The sequence below is a fragment of the Diospyros lotus genome, chromosome 4 (assembly GCF_014633365.1).
Source record: "Diospyros lotus cultivar Yz01 chromosome 4, ASM1463336v1, whole genome shotgun sequence".
In the NCBI taxonomy this organism is placed as follows: Eukaryota; Viridiplantae; Streptophyta; class Magnoliopsida; order Ericales; family Ebenaceae; genus Diospyros; species Diospyros lotus.
Genome location: NC_068341.1, coordinates 32,597,554 through 32,611,909, shown reverse-complemented (window position 1 = coordinate 32,611,909; position 14,356 = coordinate 32,597,554). Strand labels below are relative to the sequence as shown.

Here is a 14,356-nt window from a genome sequence, read left to right as displayed (position 1 = left end):
GTTGTCTACTTTGGAGTCTAAGATTGAACCCAAGGCAATGCCATAAGGAAGACACCAATTTTCATTTGAGAAAGCCCATATCATTTGGTTCAAGATGATAGAGCACAAGTCAACGCATTGGCACGTGATTATGCAATACATGAGCCAAAGATTCTCTTTAGTCACTTGGATTTGAAATGAGAATATAAACACAAATTAAATGAAGAAGTCGGTTACACATAGAGAGTTGAGACACGTAATCGATATAGTGGGCGAGGGTTTCATCTTCAAAAACAACATGGGTGGCTTTAACAAAGTTAAATTGCCAAGATTGGTACACTAGGCCCTTTTTGCAGATTCCAAACATGTTATGAATTAAAGAAATGTTAATTTCAAAAGACTTACCATAGACTTTGGATTCGAAACGAGTTTCAGAAGTATGACCACAAAACATGTTGGAAGCATTTGAATAACATGCCTAACATGCCCTAACGGCATCTTCATATACATCCCTATGCAAAGGTAATAAAATTCATCCAACCAAAGTTATAGAAATTTTCTAAATAAGGGAAATGAATGGACTCAAGGAAGGAAACGTCAAGAAACCTACCCAAAAGAATGTCCCGTGACTAGAAGAGAGTGGTGAAACACTCCATGAGGTGCGAGTTGTCTACAAGTCGTTGGATGTCATTTAGTTTGTTCGAACTGGGGTTACCTACAACTAAAGGATGTTTGGTTCATGCCATAGAGGGATTTGAATGCAAAATCGATGCTTGAAATGAGTAAAAAAGTCAAAAAATGGATTGAACAAAGAGAGGGACACAAGAAAGGGTTCGACTGGGTGAGAGAGATGAGGGTTTGAGAGAATGGGCAACCCATCGATCGTCCAGCTTTTAAAAGCCATGATAGAAACAGTCAACAACAAGGGTAAGCTGATCAATCGTTGTTCCTTGTTCACAAAATGAGTGTAAGCATCAAGCGGTCAATAGTCTTTTAGGACAGGTCGACAGTATGGATATAACCAGTCAACCTATTCCACTTAGCTTTTAAAAACAAATTGCATCCAAATAAAATTTCAACCAATTCATAACACAAAATTTTGCACCCAGATACATTTAAATCACATTCATCAAATGAATAACACATTAAGATTCAATCATTCCTAACTCACTTTTAAAATATTTAAATTTATTCTTATCTAGAGGTTTTGTAAAAATATCCGCTATTTGGTGATTTGTGTTTGCAAATTCAAGTTTAATGTCCTCTTTTTAAACATAATCTCTGATAAAATGATATTTTACTTCAGTGTGCTTTGTTCTTGTATGAAATATTGAATTTTTTTTATTAAGGCAACAGCACTTGTATTGTCACATCTTATTGGAATATTATGAAAATCTATGGCACAATCTTCTAATTGATGCCTTATCCAAAGAATTTGTGCACAACAACTTTTAAGTGTTACATATTCAACTTCAGTGAAAAAAAATGCAACGGTATTTTATTTTCTAGTTGACCAAGATATTAGTAATTTTTTAAAAAATTAACATGAACCACTAATACTCTTCCTATCAATTTTGCATCTGTCATAACCGGTATAGACCACTAAATTAAATTCATTAGGATAATTTGTGGCATTGCATGAGAAACCCTTCGTATGACGACATTAAGCACGGATGGTATTAAGCACCCAAGTGTTAGGACGGAGCATGTAACATATTAAAAATCTCTCTAATAGATTATATAGACGGGATTAGATTGTAAAAACATTAATTCCTATCGTCCTCTCACCAGTCCAAATATCCCATATCCCCCCAACTCAATCTCAAAAAGTTTTCTTGGCTGTCAGGGATTCTGAGTTAACTCTACTGCGATTTTGAATTTCACCCAAAAATGCAGTTAAACATGACCTTAGATCCCATCTATGGGATCAAATAATATATATACTCAAGACCTTTGTAATAAACTAGGTCATGGCAAATAATTCTGCAAACTTCAAGTAAAAGGTACCTGAAAAACAAAAAATCAAAGATATTTTGCTTTTAGTATTTTTTAAAATTGCAAAATAAATAAAAAAAAAAAATCCTAATCAAAGGACGAGAGACATTCGTCACCAATCAAAACCTTTTATCTAACCCCTTCATTTCGAAAAGAAATGCAAAGAATTGAAAATCAGCGACTACAAGGGGAATTGAACAATACTGGGAAGCTTTCAAGTTGCTATGCAAACACGATTCCTTCAATTTGATACCCTCTTATATTAAACGAAGCAAGCAACTCAAGAGGAAAACAAATGAAAAAGAAAAAAAATGAAGGCAGAGAGCTCAAAACAAGAAGGAACAGCAGACAAACTACTTAATTCCCTATTTCTTATATGTAGTAAAGGACATAACACCAATACCTCGCACTAAGGATAGCAGCTTTCTAAATTCCGATTAGCTATGCAACAAGTAAAATTGGGAACTAATCCAAAGGTTTAATTAAGATGGAACTTTTATATGATACCAAAGGTTACTGTTGGCCCAACACAGAGTGAATAAGTTTGTTGATTCTGATCTTTCTACAACAAATTCTGATGTTTTGAGATGCTACGAGGCACAGGCACACAGCTGTGAGGGCATCTGAAGGAACTGCCTCAACTTCGCTTCCCGGCCAGAAGTACTGGTTGAACTCTTTTCAGTTTGATTTTCTGCCGATGATCCCTTTTAAATAAGGCATCTTCACTTCCATTATTCATCTGCATAAAGTCGTTCATCAATTGCAGAAGATATTATGACCAGAATAGAACTACTAATGTTTGACCAAGGTTTTCCATATGGTCTCATGATTCGACGATTTCCATCAAAATGTAAATCACACGCCTTGCTCACCATGTTCTAGTTTGGGAATTTGCCGCAGGATGGTAACAGTTAGAAGTTGAGAATTTATTTGAAACTCATAGAAGAAGAATAATCTCAACTTGTTAGCAAAAATTTACAGATAAATGGTGTTTTTTCTATACTATGGCTTGTGAGAAATTGAAATTTTTACTGGCATGTGCTTCACTGAACTAAATCTTTAGTGAAGTTATGGCCATGGCAAACCTGAGGGGCATTTGTTATACGTGTGGCCATGGCCAACCTGAGCAGCATTTGTTACACCCTACAGATTGTACAAACAGTTCTGATGGTCACCAAGGCTCACCAGTTAAGTAATTACAGTTTGTCATCCACTAATATACCACCAATTCTGGTCTACTTCTTTCAAATATTAGATAAGAGTTTCTCACAAGAATAATATCCCTAAGAAAATAGTAAAATATTTAATTAGACTATGTTTCAGCATTTCAACTATGTTTTATACTTCTTGTATGTAGATGCTCAAGGTGTTCTTGCTCTCATGCAATTTTATAAAATGACGTTAATAAGTTCTTGTTCCTGATCCTACTTTGTGGATTTGTCACTCCATTGAAGGCTTTTTGCCTAATACATTTACAGAGGTACAGAGCAATTTAGTCATTGTATATTTAATTATACCTATTCAGAGGCTATTAAACTACTTGAACAGAGACGAGCAAATCAACTGGGTCATCAGTAGCATGTTTATATATAAGGTGTTTATTGTTGCCTCTTAGCAGACAATTGATAAGATGTACATTTGCCAGGCTGCCAGAGAACTGCCAGCTTCATATATCTTTTTCAATAATAACTGTAACAAAATAACAATTAGACAAATAAAAGAAAGCCCCTAGGCACTTCCCTTCCATTTCAATCATTACTTCATATGAAATTGGGCCGGGTACTCGGGGTTATGGCCCAGTTAGTTGACCCATTCAGAAAACTCCTGAATAACTTGTATTATTGTGGATTGATTAGACTAGACCACTGGCTGAAGTCTCATCAAATATGACTCATAGTTGTGGTAACTAAAGGACTGGCACAGCAGCTCTGTAAATAGAGGAGACCATACAGAATTATCATCAGATACAACATAATTCTCTCCCCTCTACATTATTGTATGCATCTATGGTTTGAGGCTTTTGAGCTGTGATATACCCATTCCTGAAGTCTCTGTTGTATCCTATGTACAAGTCTGCCTAATTTTTTCTGGTGAAAGGAATGTGTCTCTTTACTGGTTTTAACTGCACAAATACCTTCTAATCACTAATCGGTAGAGAGTAGTGGTGGATGAATGGAGGACATCCTGGAAGATATTACTCACAAACTAATGTTGACAAATGAGGGAGAAGAACCCATCCATATCGATACCTCTCATGTCCAGCCTCCTATAAACAAGGTTGAGTTTTGTTTAACTGCTAAAGTGCATGCTGTAGATGTCCGAATCTATCAACATTTTTATCCCAAATCTTCTCTATTTAGGCTATGTACAGTTAGGAGTACAGCTAGGGAGATTTTACAGTTTTTTATTTTCTTCGTTTCCTGTTTAGTAGATTGATGATCCTTAAGAGATCACAATCTGTAAGGGAAATGATTGGAATCCTTTCTGTATATATATTCCTGCTATGTACAGCCCCCATTTAGGAGTGAAGAAATATTTTTCCTTTCTCCACATGGTATCAAAGTGGGATTAGGGCTTCTTGTTTATGTGACTTTTCAGCCTTAATCGCTAGCATCCCTTTCGTCTCCAACCGAGATAAAGAAACTGCTCGTTCTAGGGAACTCCCTTGGTCCACTGTTCATCTCCCATGTCCACTGTATTCATTCCTGTTCATCCTAGCCATTGTCTGCCATCGCTGCAGCCTCCTCCACTATAGCCTAGTCTCCGAGCCACCTCTGAAAACCTAAAATCTGAGAAAAATCATGGCCGCCAAGAAGGTTTCCTTGTCATCAGAAATCATCTCGAGTCACAGGAGAACCGTTGACAGCATGTTGTTCACCATCACTGGCCATAAACTAAAAGGTCAAAACTACTTGTAGCGGTCCCAGCCAATCTTGATCTTCATCTCCAGGAAAGGTAGAGGTGAATATCTCACCGGTGAAGCCATACAGCTGAAGAAAGAAGATCCAAGGTTTCGATCGTGGAAGATTGGGGAATAACCAGGTTATGCCATGGCTCCTCAACTCCATGACGAATGAAAATGGAGAGAATTTTCTCCTTTACGAAATGACTGGAAATTTGGGAGGCTGCGAAGGAAATATACTCACACGTGGAGAACATGTCTGAGTTGTTCAAGATTGATTGTCTTCTTCACAATCAACGGCAAGGAGATCTCACTGTCACACAATACTTCAACATCCTCAACCGGCATTGGCAACGGTTGGACAAGTTTGACGAGGACAAATGGAAATGCTTAGAAGATGGATTGTACTACAAGAAGATTGTTGAGCAGAAGCGCCTATACAAGTTTTTAATTGGTGTAAGTAAGAACTTGGATGATGTTCGTGGAAGAATCTTGTCTACGAAACCAACCCCAAGCCTTTGAGAAGCCTTTGTTGAAGTGAGACGGGAAGATAGTAGAAAGAAAGTCATGTTGGGGACCTAAAATCCAGCCACAAAAGCTACTGCTCTTGCTGCCTGTGGGAGGCAACCTCCATCAAACCATGGTAAACAAAAGAAGGATCTGCCAAAATGTGAGTCTTGTCATAAAATTGGTCACACAAAGGACAAGTGCTGGGATTTACACGGTAAACTAGTGGACATGAAGCCAGTAAATCGAAGAGAAAGTAGGGGGAAAGTGGTGAATTTGGAAGAAAAGACCAACTCCACCAAAACATCTCTCTTTAGCAAAGAACAAATGGAATATCTTCAGAAAGTTTTCAGCCAACCACAAACAGCCCCTCTTCGATCATTGCAACAGGAACCGTGGCTCATAGAGGTAATATCATCCATGTCCTCAATGTTAAAAGCAACAATTCAACTATGTGGATTGTAGATTCCAGAGAATCAGACACTTAACAGCTTCCAAGGACAGTCTTCCAATCTTGATTTAGCAAACCGAAGTCCGCCTTAGTAACTGCTTCGTGGAGTTGCCTATCAATTTGATGCTCTGATCACCATTATTACTGTCGAGAATCAACTGGCTTCCTGAATCGCCTATATCTAATTCAACATCCAAGATCCAGCCATCAGCTGAAAATCATCTGGATTTGCTTTGCCTTGACTTCAACTGATCACTGTTAAGATTGCCTTGCCTCAACTTCGATAGATCACTGCTAAGATTGTTTGGGGAACTACCTGACTCATAGTCGAGGAACGATTTACTCTGATACCAAATGTCATAACCTAGGGTTGGGCTAGGGTTTAAAAAGGAAATTGAGAAGAATATGAGAGAGAGAGAGAGAGAGAGGAATTGGAGGGAGAGACTGAGGGCGACCGATGCTCTCGATACTTCTTCTAGTCTATGGTGGCTTGATGTAATTATGGGAAGATTTTTAGTCTACAAAGGGATGATGGCACCACGATGGACTCTAATAAGGAGGTAGTAGGGACTCTAGTGAACTATTACAAGAATCTGTTGGGTAGTAGTGCTCAGGTGTCGTGTTTTCACTTGAGAGATATCGCCCCTTGTCTGGTTAGATAGGTGGCTAGTGATAGATGAGAGGGTCTTACAGCTCTTGTGACTCTGTAGGAGATTAGGCAGTGTTAGGACCCCAAGGGTATTATTGAAATTCTATAATAAAGACAGCCACATGGCCACTTGCTTGTAAGTAGTTAGAGAGGAGCCTCACGGTTATGATCACATGTTGTGGGAAGAGCCTATATAAGGCCTTGTATGGGAGGATGGGAGTTATTTGTTGAATGATATTCTCTCTCTCTAAATTCAATTCTTCTCTTCCCCTCCAAATTCTCTCTCTTGTCTTCTTAAATCTCGGAAACTTCAAGTCTCTCCTTGGAGCCGATCATCCTCTGCTGTGATTCTAAGCGCGGTAAGGAGTTACATTGAAAGGATCAAGGCAAAGTGATCGAAAACGAAGATGGTTAAAGGAACTAGATTGGAACAGTTGGAGAATTGTCCGGAAGCAATGGAGTTTGGTACGACTCAGGAAGCAATAGCACAAAGTAGGGAAGAGACCAGGGCGGTTCGTGAGGAAGTAAGGGAGGAGATGACTTCTTCTCGAGAAGGAGCTCAAAGAGAATTGGCGAGGTAGAGGAAGTTATTAGATTAGTTTGGGTAGCGGATAGGCAGTGTGGTGAGCATGCTGTTTGCACTCCCTCAATTTTGATTGCCATCGAAATTTCCTCCCAGGCCAGTTCTAGAAGCTAGCATGACGGGAGTGGGAATTCTTCCCCAGCCTCAAGGAGTCATAGAAAGGGGAAATTCATCATATTGTCTGGTTTCAAGGGTGGTATAGATCAAGAGGAGTGGAAGCAAGATGGATCGATTTTGCCGAGGAACTGTGTATTCACTTTGGGGAGTGAAATATGATAGATGTGATAGAGGAGTTTAATAAGCTCAAACAGGAAGGGTCGGTGGGCGAATATCAAGAGAAATTCGAGGAGTTAGGAGTGTTGATGTGGAATGCTCAACCAACTCTCACCAATTAGTGCTTCGTATCCAGCTTCATTAGTGGCCTCAAGGATGAGCTGAGATCCTTGGTAAAAATGATGATGCCGATGACGGTTAGGAAGGCGACAGAAAAGGCTAGGTTGCAGGAGTTGACACTTGAGGCTATATTAAAAAAGAATAGGGTGGCTATGAGACCACTGCCAAGTCAGAATTACCCTACAAGAGGGAGTAACATACTACTATTATTGGGGGGGCCTTAAGGGGTCCTAAAGGTAGTTATCTGCCTTCCTATGCTACAACCATGGAACAGAGGAGACTTATGGGGTTTGTGTTTCAAATGTGGTGAGAAATATCATGTCGGGCACTAGTGAAAGAGGTAGCTCCTTAACAAGGAAGGGGAGGAGGAGCCTAGTGCAGGAGAGCTAGAAAATGAAGAGGAGGTTACTCGAGGCAGTGGGATTGGTACGAGATGAAGAAAAAGAGTAGGAGGGGGTAGAAATTTCATTCCATGCGTTAAGGGGGGGCTTACGGGTCAGATCATAAAGATGCAGGGCAAGTGGGACAAAAATGATTAGTGGTATTGATCGATAGTGACAGCACCCATAGCTTCTTAAATGAAGCTATTGCCCTAGAATTGAGGTGTAGATTAACTGTTGCTACTACTATTTTGGTGACCGTGGCTAATGGAAGTAAGATGCATAACCATAAAAGGTGTGAAGGTTCCTATTGGGAGATGCAAGGGCACACGTTCCAAGCTGACTTGAGAGTGCTGGAATTAGGCGGGTGTGACATAGTGTTGGGAGTGGATTAGATGAAGACTGTTAGTCCCCTCACCTTTGACTTTAACAAACTGGAAGTCACTGTGGAAAAAGAAATTTCTAAGCTCATTCTGAAGGGTACCATGTAGCAGGGAGAATGCAAATGGATAGAGGGGGAGAAGCTACAGAGGTGGATGAAGAGTAAAAGGGGGCAGATAGCTCAATTATACTCAATACACGCAATGGAAAAGCTGGAATCAAGGGGCGGAGATACAGAGAATAATCATCCAGGGATGGGAAGCTGGGCACTACTCCAATCAACCACGTAGGTACCACTTTCGGATAGCTTAACATTACTGTTAAAGGAATATCAGGATCTTTTTGTTGAACCCCATACCCTGCCACCCCAAAGATCATTAGACCATTCAATATTCCTTAAACCCCACTCTGAAACAATAAACCTGAGAGCCTATAGATATTCTCCCATACAAAAAAAGGAGATTGAAAAACAAGTAGCTAGCATGCTATCCTCAACCATCATACACCCTAGCCAAAGCCCCTTTGCATCACCCGTATTACTCATGAAGAAGAATGATGGATCATGGAGGTTTTGTGTTGACTATCGTCAACTCAACTCCAAGACCATCAAAAACAAATTTCTTATACCCCTCATTGATGACCTTTTGGATGAATTACATGGAGCTAAAATCTTTTCCAAATTGAACCTAAGATCTAGATGTCATCAAATCCGGATGTCACCCCCTGATATACACAAAATAGCCTTTCGCACACACCAAAGACTATACAAATTTATGGTGATGCCTTCTGGGCTCACCAATGCCCCAACTACATTTCAGGCATTGATGAACCAAGTATTTCATCCTTACCTAAGGAAATTCATCCTACTTTTCTTCGATGATATCCTTATATATAGCCAAGACCTTGACCAGCATTTAACCCACCTAAAAATGACATTTGAGATCCTGAATTCTAACAAACTATATGTTAAACTATTCAAGTGTACATTTTCTCAAAGAGAGGTAGAATATTTGGGTCACATTATCTCAGGGGAAAGGGTGAGGATTGACCCTCAAAAGATTGTTGCTATGGCCGAGTGGCCAAGCCCCCAATCAGTATGGGAGCTAAGGGAGTTTTTGGGTTTGACGAGCTATTACAGGAAGTTTATGCAGAATTATGGGCTCATTAGCAAGCCCCTTACAAAACTCCTGAAGAAAGATTGTTTCCAGTGGAACGCCCAGGCTGAGGATGCCTTTCTGACCCTTAAGAAAGCCATGACAGAGGCCCTGGTGCTAGCCTTGCCTAATTTCTCTAAGAAGTTTATAGTGGAGACTGACGCAAGTGATAAGGGGATTGGAGCTATGTTAATGCAAGAAGAAAGACCCTAGCTTACATCAATAAGGCACTAGCTCCCAAACATTTGGGATTGAGTGTGTGATAAAGAGTTATTGGCAATTTTGGGGGCTATTGAAAAATGGAGGCATTACTTGAAAGCCAGTCCTTTTATAATTAAAATTGACCATGAGAGTCAACAATTTTTATCCCAGCAAAAATTACACACTCAGCTACAACGAAAAAGGGTCTCAAAATTGATTCGGCTGGACTATTCCGTTGAGTATCGAAGGGGAAAGGAAAATATTGTGGCAGATGCCCTATCAAGGAAGGAAGAGGTGGGTCAATGTCAAGCAATATCGGTAGTAATTCCGAAGTGGATGAAAGAAGTGGCTAGAAGCTATGATTAGACACCATGGATCAGAGACCTAATGGAAAGCTTGGCAGTGCAGCCATCAGAATCTTCAGGGTACACTTTTGCTAATGGACTATTGCAGTTCAAGGAAAAAGTGGTGGTGGGTGATGACGAGACATTGAGGAGGAGGATACTAACAACCTTACATGAATCACTAATGGGAGGACATTCGAGCATCAGGGCAACCTACCATGAGGTGAGACACTTATTCTTCTGGCTAGGACAAAAAAAAAGTAGTAAATTTTGTATTATCATGTTCAGTCTACCAAAGGTGTAAACATGAGAATGTAGGCTACCCAGGCCTTCTACAATCCCTAGAAATTCCTGAGCAGGCATGGGAGGGAGCATCCATGGATTTTGTTGCTCCTTGGATTTTGTTGAAGGGCTACCAAGATCAGAAGGAAGGAATGTGGTAATGGTAGTGGTGGATAGATTGACCAAGTTCGCACATTACATCAGTCTAACACATCCCTTTCGTGCACGGGAGGTAGCAAGGGTGTTTATGGACTCGGTGGTGAAGATCCATGATGTGCCAAAATCGATTATTTTAGATAGGGACAAGATCTTTACGAGCACTTTCTAGCAGGAGCTATTTAAAGGATTGGAAGTGGGATTACACATGTCTACTACATACCACCCATAAACAGATGGCCAAACCGAGAGAGTCAACCAATGTTTGGAGGGTTACTTGAGGTGCATGTCTCACACTAAGCCTAAGAGTTGACATAAATGGCTCTCCTTAGCCCAGTGGTGGTACAATTCAAGCCACCACAATGCCATTAACAGGAGCCCTTTCGAGGCATTGTTTGGTTACAAACCACTGCTAATTCCAGCCCTATCTAAGTCAACAGCAAACATGACAATGATGGAACAATATTTCCAGCAAAGGTAGAAAGTTCTGGGGATAAAGGAGGAGCTGAGTATAGCCCAGAACAAAATGAAACAACACACAGATACAAAAAGGAGTGATCGGTCCTTGGATAGGGTCTTCCTAAGGTTGAAAAGGTTCCTGCAACAACCTTTTACAACCATTCTTGCATCTAAACTGAGCCCTAAGTACTTCGGACCTTATGAGGTGGAGTCCAAGATTGGGAAGATGGCCTACAAATTGAAATTACCAGAGGGAGTCCAAGTGCACCTGGTGTTCCACGTGTCTCTCCTGAATAAAGTATATTGGACCCTAGACTGTTAGCAGTTCAAACTTACCACAAATGAACAAAGAGGAAGAAGGAGTAGTAGAACTCCAAGCTATTTCGGATAAAAAGGTCTTATATCAAGGCTCCGTGCCCTTAACTCAGGAGCTGGTAAGATGGATGTAGAAAGACCCAAATCACACAACATGGGAGTACTTACTGGAGTTCCTAGATCATTTCCCAAGAGCTACAGGGCTACTTTAAATTCTTGAGGACTAAGAATTGTCTCTAGGGGTGGGGAGATGTTAGGACCTCAAGGGTATTATTGAAATTCTGTAATAAAGATAGCCACATGGTCACTAGCATGTAAGTAGTTAGAGAGGAGCCTCACGGTTATGATCACATGCCATGGGAAGAGCCTATATAAGGCCTTGTATGGGAGGATGGGAGTTATCTATTGAATGATATTCTCTTTCCCTCTAAATTCAATTCTTCTCTTCCTTCCAAATTCTCTCTCTATTGAGTCTTCTTAAATCTTGAAAACTTCAAGTCTCTCCTCGGAGACTTGACAGGCAAGTTCTATTTAGCATGGGAGATGATAAAGCCCTGAGGCCTGATGGTTTCACGATCAAGTTCTCTAGGAGAGCCTGGGAAGTGGTGGGATCAGATGTGGTGGAGGCTATTAGGAATTTCTTTGGTGCGGGACGATTATTGGGAGAGGTCAACGCCACAGTGATTAGCTTAGTCCTCAAGGTTTCCCATCCGGAGTCTCCTGCTTAGTTTAGGACGATCTCGTGTTGTAATGTCGTATACAAAATCATCTCGAAGATCATGGCTAATAAATTTAAGGTAGTGCTTCCAGACTTGATTGATGAGTTCTAGGCAGCTTTTGTGCCAAGCCGATCCATAGGAGATAATGTCTTGTTAGCCCAAGAGTTAGTGCATCAATACCATCTTCATAGGGGCCTGTCGAGGTGTGCAATGAAAGTTGACATGGCAAATGGCCTACGATTTGGTGGAGTGGGATTTTCTTTTAGCGATCCTTCAGTTGATGAATTTCCCGCCGCAGTTTTGTGGTTGGATTCGTGAGGGTGTCACCATTCCCTGCTTCTCAGTCAAGATAAATGGCCAATTGCATGGGTTTTTTCGGGGAGGGAGGGGCTTGAGGCAGGGAGACTCGCTATCGCCTTATTTGTTTGTGATGATCATGCAAGTGTTGCAGGGTATGGTTAGCCGGTATGCTCAGTCTACTGAATTCAAGTTTCATTGGAGATGTGAGCAATCCAAGATGGTGATGCTCATGTTTGTCGATGACCTATTACTGTTCTCTCATGGAGATGTTGCATCCATAAGAATCCTCAAAGAGTGCTTGGGGAAATTTTCTCTAATGTCTGGTCTGTGTGTGTGCCAACCCCGCAAAGAGTGACTGTTTTGTTTCTTGTCAGGATGAGGCCTTGAGGGAGAATTTGTTCCTTGCTGCCGAGTTCTATAGACGTTAGCAACCCATGAGATATCTGGGTGTCCCCCTGTTATCAACAAAGTTAGCTTATGGGAATTGTAAGCCCATCTTGGATAAAGTTAGGAGCCAGGTGTGCTCATGGTGTAGTTGGTTGTTGTCCTTTGGGGGTAGGCTTCAGTTGGGTCAGTCAGTCCTTGCTACAATTTACGTGTATTGAGCATTTGTCTTCTTGTTACCTAAGCGAGTGATTAAGGAGTTAGAGAGCATCATCAGGAATTTTCTTTGGAGTGGGTTGGATGGGGATTCCCATAAAGCTAAAGTCGTGTGGCGAGATGTGTGCTATCCCAAGGAGCAAAGGGGTCTTGGGTTGAAGCCCCTTTATTTTTGGAATCAAGCTATGGTGACAAAGTTAATTTGAAGACTCTTGTCAAGTGAAAGCGAGTCTTTGTGAGATAAATGGGTTCATACATTTCGACAAATGCTTTTGGATGCTTTCAGTGCCACATTCTTACCCCTGGTACTAGAGGAAGCTCCTATCTATCCATCATGTGGTTAGAGATAAGTTTGGTTACAGGGTGGGGGATAGTAGTCGTGTCTTCTTGTGGTATGATAAGTGGCACCCACTTGGGATTTTGGTCAATCATTTCTCCTGTTAGCTCCCTCGGCAGCTGGGTATCCCAATTAGAGTCCATGTTTCCGACATCATTGTTGATGGTAAATGGGCTTGGCCGTTGAACTCTGCCTTTCCTTCTCTAGACCTTATCCAGCTCCAAATGGTGGGACCCCCTAGGGTTGGGAGTCATGATGTGCTGAGTTGGACTCCAACTTTAGATGGTGCCTTCTCAGTTAGGTCTGTCTTACAGGGTTTGTTGGAGAAACAAGATCGGGTTTTATGGCATCGGTTGGTTTGGTTTGGGAATGGAGTTCCTGCCCATTTTTTTATTTTATGGTTAGCAGTTAAAGAGCGATTATATACTCTTGACTGTGTTAACCTGGTCTTACCTTTCCCCAATAGATGCTTTCTTTGCAAGGCAGTTTCTGAGTGGCACAACCATCTGTTTTTTGAGTGCTCCTATTCTAAGCAAGTGTTGTCCTTCTTTCGGCATTCAAAAAAATTTGGATGGCTGCGGTGACAATGGGAGACATGAGTTCTATGGGCGGCAACTCGATGGAAGGGTAAGAGCCCATGGCATGTGTCTAACCGATTGGTTTTGCAAGCGATGGTCTACTTATTGTGGTGTGAGCGCAACAACCGATGTTGGCGATTCTGAGCGACACAACCATATGTTTTTTGAGTGTTCCTATTCTAAGCAAGTGCTATGATTCTTTTGGCGTTCAAAGAAATTTGGATGGCCGTGGTGACAACGAGAGACAAGAGTTCTATGGGCAACAACTCGGTGGAAGGGTAAGAGCCCGTGGCATGTGTCTAACTAATTGGTTTTGTAAGCGATGGTCTACTTCTTGTGGTGTGAGCACAACAATCGATGTTGGCAAGGTACTGAGCGATTTGCGGACCAACTCGCGCATCAAGTACAGTGTGTTGTGTGGGCACGGTTGGTCACCATCCCTTTTCCTCCTTCGCTTCAGAGCCGTGCATTGCAACATTTCTGGTGGCTTCCAGCCGACTAGCTTAGGTAAGCCATTTTGCTTAGTAACTTGGAGTGGGCAGAACCCCTGTGCATTTCCATAGTCAAATGGTAGATGGCTTCTAATGCAGGCCATGAATTGACGATGTTAGATCTTTGTGTTGTGTCTGTGAGTATCCTAGAGTTGCAAAACTCTAGTGACCAAAGTTGATACTCTCATTTGATCCTAGCT

General features: G+C 41.2%; 1 protein-coding gene across 1 annotated transcript in view; it reads right to left on the bottom strand.

The window, feature by feature from the left end:
• Positions 1-2,308: 2,308 nt before the first annotated feature.
• LOC127800484 (cyclin-dependent kinase E-1) overlaps positions 2,309-14,356 on the bottom strand; it is a 79,916-nt gene continuing 67,868 nt past the window's right edge. The window contains exon 16 of the mRNA XM_052335108.1: positions 2,309-2,713. The gene's annotated coding sequence lies outside the window, so the exon portion shown is untranslated. The remainder of the gene's footprint in view (positions 2,714-14,356) is intronic.